General features: G+C 46.8%; 2 long non-coding RNA genes across 2 annotated transcripts; one reads left to right on the forward strand and one right to left on the reverse strand.

The window, feature by feature from the left end:
• Positions 1–355: 355 nt before the first annotated feature.
• On the forward strand, positions 356–1,382 carry LOC119295662. The gene is made up of 3 exons (XR_005144151.1): positions 356–711; positions 1,066–1,128; positions 1,229–1,382. It is a non-coding gene; the product is annotated as an uncharacterized LOC119295662 (long non-coding RNA).
• A 447-nt stretch (positions 1,383–1,829) lies between these two features.
• Positions 1,830–2,841, reverse strand: LOC119295661. Its single transcript, XR_005144150.1, has 2 exons — positions 2,275–2,841; positions 1,830–2,180 (listed from the first exon to the last, which is right to left on the reverse strand). It is a non-coding gene; the product is annotated as an uncharacterized LOC119295661 (long non-coding RNA).
• Positions 2,842–9,052: the final 6,211 nt, after the last annotated feature.

A 9,052-nucleotide genomic window follows, 5' to 3' on the forward strand; every position in this document is an offset into this window, starting at 1 on the left:
GCCCATGATCTCAACTTGAGCTTGTCGAGGCGGATGTTTTGCGAGCTGCTGGCGCGCGTGTGCAGCCCCAGCGCCAACGATAGTCCGATTATCCCAGCGGCCGAGGTAGCCAACCGGCTTGGCCTTTGCCCTCGCTGCACCGCCGTCGGAGTGCGCGGCCGCAGTGGAGTAGCTCTACAGGGCGGCTGCACAGAGACATGCAGAAGCTTGTGAAGAGCCATGACTGTGATCGATAGCAGCAATCTCTGAATTCTTCTTTTGTTTCCCTTTGAGTTGATGGGGGCTAGATGTACTTCAGACAAGGCTTCAACAAGGAAGAGCGGAAAACCACTAATACTTTTTAGTATTGGATGATGTAGTGCACTATCTATCTATCCATTCAAGAAAATTGATGGCGATGGAATCCGCGTGTGTGCGTGTGTGGCTGTGCCTCTGGTCGCTCGATGGTTTTTTAGGTTCCGTAAAGTATGAAACTGCTGGTCCTATTCTGAATTCTAATAATGTTGATCACCAGAGAGAAAGAGATCAGAGGACGGATGGAAGGGATGGCGACAACGTCATATTCGAAAGGAAATAACGCTGGAATACCTTGTTGTTGCTACCTGTCAGAGTTCATAATTATGAACTAAATTACTTGGCACTTCTTAGTTGCCAAACTTGACAGTTGCTAAGACCTTCTGTCGACAAGATACACAAACATACAATTGCATGGTAAGTTAACGTCTTCTGATAGATTTTGTTTGCCTTTCTTGACAAGAAAACTATAACTATCAGTTTATCAAAGGTAATCTGCCAGCGACATGAGAACTATGTTCATTGATTTCATGTGGACTAACTTACTGGATGATTTTATTAATTTCTTATAGCTTCACTCCAATAATTCTCCCTATATTTTTGGATAATTCATTTCATCCAATAGTTGATAGTTGCTTCATTATTACAAAAATTGATCAGACCAGGAAAAGAGATCTTATGATAGTTTTTTCGTTATTACGAAAAATTCATTGAAGAGAAAAATAAATCTTATCTGATAGTTTGATCTTTTTCCCCATTATCTGAGAAAAGTTCTCCCTAGATCGCGGATGCAATCGTGGCATGAGATTGTTAAGAGTGAAGGCATGCATATGGGTACTTTCCACTGGCACATCACTAATGAAAAGAATAGCATCATATTTTGTTTACCCAACTATTGTTCTCCAAAACTAATCATATTATTTGCTTTCTACAGGTACTATGTAGAGTATTCGAAGAGGTCATCTTCATGAAACTAGCAGAGGATAGACATTGGGAAAAATGAGAGATGAGGTGAGTTTTTGTTGTTCACCATCCAATTCAAGCATCACACAAATTAAGCATTACTATTCAAAGGATGCATAGTTAACCTGTTCATCCTTTCTAGAGGAATTAATAAGTTATTAAAATTTGTGTCCCGTTGCAACGCACGGGCTCTTTTGCTAGTCTCTCCCTAATAATAAAGCACGGATTGGGTCTCCGGGTTCACCGTCGCGCCCTTTTTCCAAAATAGTTCCTGTTGTTTTAGGTATTCAACCCGCACTCACGTCCCTAAGTGAAATAACGATAACGATTCGCGATAGAAAAAAAAAGGTCCCGAACAGGTGCTGCATAGCCCCTACCACTTCGCCTCGATTGGCACTGGCACAGGCCACCCTGCCGCTCGACCTCGCCTCGCACCGGAGGTGACCACCACCATCCTCCCCGCTCCCTCCCCTCCCCCAACCCGATATAGATGCCTAACCCGCGGGAACGGGCAGGCGGCCGGCGGGCGACGTGAGGCGCGGTGGCCGCGCGAGGAAGACGGGCAGATCTGGGCGCGGCGTCGACTGGCGGTAACCCGCCATCCCTATTTTAGTGAATCTGGAAAAACGTTTCGTTTTTACAAATAGAACCCTACAAATAAAACCCTCCGCTCCTTCTCGGGCTTCCACCACCGCGAGTCCTCTCCGGCTTGTGCTGGTCCTGTCGCCCTCTGCCGCCATGTTCTTCTTACCCTCCCCATCCTCTCCAAATCTTCTCTGGCGCCACTCGCAAGCTCCTCAATCTCCAACATGTCCTGCTCCCCATCCCAGACCCTCCATAGAGTTAAAATCCGGCGGCCGCGCCACCCACACCGAGCGCTCAAAGTAGGAAACAACCTTGGCGTGCTGCCGCTCCCCATCTCCCTGCATCGTCCAGAGTCGAGATGTTTGTGGTGGAATTAATGGAAGAGAAGAGAGACCATGAGAGGGCTCCCGATTAAATAGAAAGAGAAGAGACTTGGCAAGGAGGATGAGATTGAGGAAGCAGCAGGTCGTCGTCCTCCACATCACCCAGCGCGCGGCTTCTTGGCCAGACACCCGCAGCAGCGCACTCCTCGTGGAGTCCTGCGGCGAAGGGAAAATATGTTGCAAAGCTGCGGCGAAGGGAAGCGGGAGAGGGAGAGAGCCCTGACTGGTAGGTAGGGGAGGAAGAAGGGAGAGTTGGAGGAGCAAGGCAGTGAGAGGGTGCGGTTGGATGAGACCTGTGGCCTTTTGCAGTCTACGCTAGCCGCGAGCAGAGGAGGAATCAAGAATGGGCGGCTCGCGGGATCGGCCGAACCTCTGTGGCATGGCGCAGGTGGCGAAGGCTGGGCGGTCCGAATCGGGTCGGAGGCGAGGCTGCTGGCCCACGGGGCCGGTGACTTGAGAGGATAGACAGATCAGGCCGACGGCAGAGGAGCTCCAAGGCGCCAGCCACGGCGTGCTCTGGGTTCCTCGCCGATTAGGGGGTGCCGCCCTGGTCAGCCACCACGGCCTGCGCACGTGCGGCTGATTTGACTGGGTTGGATGGAGAAGAGGAAGAGAACAAGCGCTTGGATGGATCTGGATAAGAGAAGGAGATGAGTGGTGATGGGATAAGGCACGCAGTGGGTGGCCGATACTTTTCTTTAATGAAACCAAATAAAATTGGTCTTGTACCGGCTAGAAGCTACTGGATGCATGCGTGCTAGCACCGATTTTTTATTTGCCGGAGCACATGTTACTTGATGTTGCTTGTTGTTTGTACATTATCAGATACTCCCTGTCCTAAAATAGGTCTCTCAATATAATTTTATACATGATTTTGTACTCCTTCTATTTTTAAATCTAAATCTGTAGGGAAAATCCATCTTACCACCCGGTGATAGTTACCCCATATGTCTCATATACTACCATGCGTTACTATATATACTACTTTATCATTTTAAATATATTCATATACTATATCTAAGATATTTCAAAGCAAGTTACATGAAAAAATTACATATGAACCCATAGTTTTTGTTATATTTATGAAATACGTACATATTTATACGTACAAAAGAGCATACTCAAAACATGGTATATACTATCTAAAAATTAGTATATATACTACCTAATCATTGTTATATACTACATACTATGCGTACATACTCTCAATTTTGACAGATACTACATACAACATACAAAAAAAAGTGGTGGTAACTACCACTGCTTGTAGGAAACATTTGTCATATATATATATATATATATATATATATATATATATATATATAGAGAGAGAGAGAGAGAGAGAGAGAGAGAGAGAGAGAGAGAAAGAGATTTTAGAGTGCAGAATCACTCGTTTTGCTTCATATGTACTCCATATTGAAATCTCTAAAAAGACTTAGGAACGGAGGGAGTACTATGGTTAGTATAAACTTGAGACACCTATTTTAAGATGGAGGGAGTGTAATAATTAAAAGTGAGTGAAATATTGAAAGTACAAGTTTGAGTCACTTAATTTGGGACGGAGGGAGTATTTCTTAACAAAGAAGATATGTGAAGCTCGCCGGTACTTGCTAACCTTCAAGAAATTCCTGAACTCTGGATCTCATCGATATCATCGGTAAGATAGGGAGGAGAGAGCGAGGGATGAAGAATAAAGAGAGTGCGACAATGGTGCATCTTGCTCGTGCCCTGTTTTGCCCTGCACGCCCGCTGGGAGGGGGAGCACTACACTCCGTTGTACCATCTCCCCGCAGCTCTGCATATCCTAATCCTAATCCTCGTCGAGGCCCGATGATATGTCCAGGGAAGTGGTCATGTTGGCATAGAGGGTGTGCTCCTACTGTTGGCGGCAACGTGTCAACAAAAGAGTAGCAAGCATAGTAATTTGTTTACAAAAGAGTAACAACCATTGTAAATTCTTTACTTTTTGGTCATAGTATTTTTGAAGTGGGAAAGCATAAATATGAATTAATGTTAATAGGGATACAAGATATAGGAATCAATATATGATCTATTAGAAACTGTTACAGGTATACGAATCATGCACAATTACTTTCACATCGAAGAAGTAGCCGTTGATCGATAAATGGTTAGATTTTCTTAATTATTTTTACACTGGGTTGTTAAATAATAACAACTTATTACACACAATTCAATTTCTTTAGAGCGAGTTGAATATTTGGTTTTATTAGTAGAGAAAAAAATTACAAACTTTTGGAATACAATGAGATCTTCATTGGATCATTATGAATCTTACAACCATTTTAATTGGAAAAACTTATTATTCACATGACAGGTAAACACTTGAATACCATGCGAACTCTCAGATTTATTTTATACCCGGTGCAACACACGGGCATTTTTTGCTAGTATATACATAAGCGGCCACATAGGAGACACTACAATACTTTACGGGCAAAAGTATAAATATACCCTTTATTTATCAAAAGCATTGTTTTTACAATCAAGATACATGTCATTTTAACATGGTATTCTTTGAGCACTCAGCCTCTATTAAACGGGCACCTTCTAAGACTTCTTCAAAATAGTGCTCGGGCGAGTCCTGGCCCCCGGGCGGACCCCTGGTTGCAACATCAGTGGCCTCCATCTTTGTCCAATAGGTCTTAACACGGGCAAGGGCCATCCGCTGACCCTCTATGCACGCCGACCTCTTGACAGCGTCGATATGCGGCACAGCACGAATAAATCGTTGCACCAAGCCAAAATAACTATCTGGACTTGGTTCCTTCGGCCACAGGTGATCCACGACGGCCTTCATGGCAAGCCTGGATAACCTATGGAGCTCGGCCCATTCAGCCATTTGCTCATTCAACAGCAGCAGATGCTTTGGAGTACTGAACTGCGACCAGAACAATCTTTCCACCTCATGATCTTCTCGATCTTTGAAATACTGTGACGCATCAGCTGCACTCTTTGCCAAATCCAAGTATGCGTCTGAAGAACCCTACAATTGATCAAGAGGGGCATATTTTGGATCACCGAATTTCGTTCGCAATAAATATGGCTTCCCAGCCGCGATATCACCGGCTTGCCGAAGCTCCTCCCGAGCCGCTCTGATCTCAGAGCGAGTTTCCTTTGTTGCTTGTAAGGCCTTCTTTAGGTCAACCGTTTTTGCTTGGTTTTCCCTTTCGAGAAGCTCATATCGCCTGGCAACATTTTGTAGCTCAAGAGTCATGTTGGCTATTTTATCCTCACTCTGGCGATGCGCAGCCTGTTTGGCTTTTAATTCATCAGCTGCCTTCACGGCAACCACATTGCTTCTCCTGGCTTGCTCCTTGGCCCGGGCAAGCTCTACCCGAAGGGTCTCCACGGCGGCAGCACCATCTGCAGTCAAAGCATATTATCAATCCTAGCATCATGCTCTTATTAATATTTGCTGACCACCCAAATATACATACCCTGTGCCTCGTCAAGCTGCTTGTTCACAAGCATGATGTCCGCATCCGCCATGTCAAGTTGTCGCCTTAGTTTAGCAAATTCAGCAGTCCGGTCAGCCGCCGGATCTGCAGCCGCCTGCGTACAAAATCAGCACTATCATTACCAGAGACTATGATCCTCTGCTCGCTAGAGTCTCAGGGGCTACTATCTATACAAAGTACACCTTGCGTGTACGGTACAATCAAAAAAAATATCACTTTGCGTACCTCAAAGCCTCTTAGCAGGCTCGTAAAAGCTTCATTCAACCCGCTTTTTGCGGATGAAATCCTCTCCACCACCATGCCCATTAAGGTACGATGTGCCTCTGAGATATCCGCTTGCTGCAGAAGACCCATCAATGTGTCCGGTTGTACATCAGACAATCCGAGGCTTTTTCTGTTGCTCTCTCTAGGAGCTGAAAGCCCCGGTCTTCGGGCGGCCGAAAGAGTGACCTTCTAATCTTTGCGGCTCGGGAGAGATCCTCCGGGACGACACCTTAGGGTCGTCCGCCTCATGAGGCAGAGAAGTAGGAGGAGGCGTTTCGCTCTCCATCATCTCCGGAAGAAGATCCCCCGAAGACGAACATTTTTGACGGAGGCTATAGGCCGAACTGCAAAACATATGTCTCGGTCATTATTCTCAAGAAAAGAACAGGGTAGGTTTACTAAGCACCTTTGTTCACTTATAGCTCGATTAACGGCTGCCCCCCTGAGCGCGTTGTGCAGCAATGTCGCCCTTCGGGGCGGGGTCCCCTGATGAAGGTTTCTTCCTCGTCTGGAGATCTCTGCTTCCAAATCTTCAGGGGTGGCCCTTTTCTCCCCGTGGGGAGAGGGGACGCTGGATTCTCCTCCCCGTTCATCCTCCGACACGGGGGTACTAAATTCCTCGATCAGGATGCGTAACGTACCTCCGGCATGAAGTCCGCTTTTGGCTCCTCATTCCTCTCCTTGTCCTTCCTTGATGGCACTTGATAAGGTGCGCGAGCTAGCATCCTTGTCAGTACAGGATTCGGCGAATCTTCGGGAAGAGGGGCCGAACACCTGATCCTCTCTGGCTTTCTTATCCAGTCCTAGACGAGGGTAGTTTTTCAGAGTAATGTTGTGACAAATATAACGACAGCATGTTCGATCGTGGAATTACTTATGTGGGTATCTGGATGGTTGTAGTTGAGGCCCGGGTCCTCTGTGGTGACCGGACACTTTATTTGTGACCCGAAGAATAATTGATACATTCCTTCGAGCGTCCTGCCGAAGAAGTGCTGAACAGTTCGTGGTCCTTCCGGGTTAAACTCCCACATATGGAGAGGTCGACGTTGGCACGGAAATACCCGATGAACTAGCATTACTTGAATTACTTTGACAAGACCGATATCCTTCTTAAGGAGATCCCGAATGTGGCTTTGCAATATCCGCACGTCATCAACCGACCCCCAGCCCAGCCCCTTGTTGACCCATGATGCAAGCTATGGCGGAGGGCAAGAGCGGAAGGCCGGGGCGGCCACCCACTTCCTCCCTCGAGGTACTGTGATGTAAAACCACTCCCGTTGCCATAGGTCAGAAACTTCCGGGAAGGAACCCATTGGCCATAAAGCATCGACGCCTTTGCTTATTATAGCGCCTCCGCACTTCGTGTGTTCCCCGTTGATCATCTTCGACTTCACATTGAAGGTCTTGAGCCATAAGCCGAAGTGTGGGGTAATGCGGAGGAAGGCCTCACACACAACGATGAACATCGAGATGTGAAGGAAGGAATCTGGAGCTAGATCGTGAAAATCTAGCCCGTAATAGAACATGAGCCCTCTAACAAAGGGTTGAAGACCGAAGCCTAGTCCTCGGAGGAAGTGGGAGATGAAAACGACGCTCTCGTTAGGTTTGGGAGTAGGAATAACCTACCCTTGAGCAGGAAGCCTGTGAAGGATTTCGGCGTTCAAATACCTTGCCTCCCTAAGCTTCTTGATGTCCTCCTCTGTGGCGGAAGAGGCCATCCACTAGCCTTGAAGGTTGGATCCAAACATGCTTGAAGGTCCGGAGTGCTTGGACTAAACCTTGGGTGTTGGAACTCGAGGTGGGAGAAGGGAAGGATCTGGCGTGGAAACAAAGGGACAAGTCTTGACCTCTTTATAAAGAGGATGAATGTCAAGCGTCCTCCACGCGGCCGTTTGGGACTTGCCTAAACCAAGGAGTCGTACTAATGGGACGGTTGGGTTACCCATGCCCGTATTGATGAGAATCCTGTGATAAAGGGGACACGATCTCTGCTTCGACAAGACGTGCCAATAAAACCGCCTCGCAAGACGTGCAGTGGCAGGTTGGAAAAAACAGTTTGAATAAATACCGGGCCACGGCATGATGTCATGCTATGGGAAAGTTGTCAGCAGATTAAATTTGTGGAATATTGTGCTCTCTACGGTGGTATGTCGAATTTGTTTTGCAGAGCCGGACATGATTCTTGTGTTCAAGATCTTCTTTGGGGTGTTCGGAGAAGGAACCCGCCTTGCAATGCTGAAGACAATCTGCGCGCCGGACTCATCGTCATTGAAGCCTGGTTCAGGGGCTACTAAGGGAGTCCTGGATTAGGGGGTCCTCGGACAGCCGAACTATATGCTTATGCCGAACTGTTGGACTATGAAGATACAAGATTGAAGACTTTTTTTTGAAACTGCACGACAGTGGGAGAGACTCCCACTGCCTTTTGTATTACTCACAAGGAACCAGTTACAACATTGTTACAAGTGGGTTGTAAGGCCCCCCGGCCATGTATTCTAGAGTTCCTCCTAAGCAGCGGTTACAAGCTTTGTATATAGGTTTCTTGGGAGGGACGCAGGCCCTCCTTGCAATTGTGAACCAACAAGGCCAAAAGATTTTTGAACCTAGCCAACCATGAATCAAAAGAGCGTGGAATCCCCCTGAAATGTACATTGTTTCTCTCCTTCCACAGGCTACAAGCAGCCAACAAGAAAATATCCATAAACAACGGCCGTCGCCAACTCTCTTTGACAGCATGTAGCGGGGTGAGCCTATTCCCAGAGCTTGGCCAGAGCATGCCAACTTTGTCCCAGCATTGACGGCTAAATGAGCAATTGAAGAAGAGATGCTCAACCGTTTCCTCAGGACGGTTCTGACAGAGCATGCATGTGTAGTTGTTCGCAGTCACAACAAAATGTCGGCGTTTCAGCATATTCCTGGTATTTAGTCGATCAACCATCAGGAGCCAACCAAACATTTTAAACTTAATCGGGCTCTTGGCCCTCCACAGCCAGCCAAAGGCCACATCAACTACCATATCTTTGAAGTAGTGATCATAGTATCTCTTGGATGAGAAAGATCCACCAAGGTTGCAAACCCAGGTGT

The sequence above is a fragment of the Triticum dicoccoides genome, chromosome 4B (genome assembly GCF_002162155.2).
Source record: "Triticum dicoccoides isolate Atlit2015 ecotype Zavitan chromosome 4B, WEW_v2.0, whole genome shotgun sequence".
NCBI lineage: Eukaryota > Viridiplantae > Streptophyta > Magnoliopsida > Poales > Poaceae > Triticum > Triticum dicoccoides.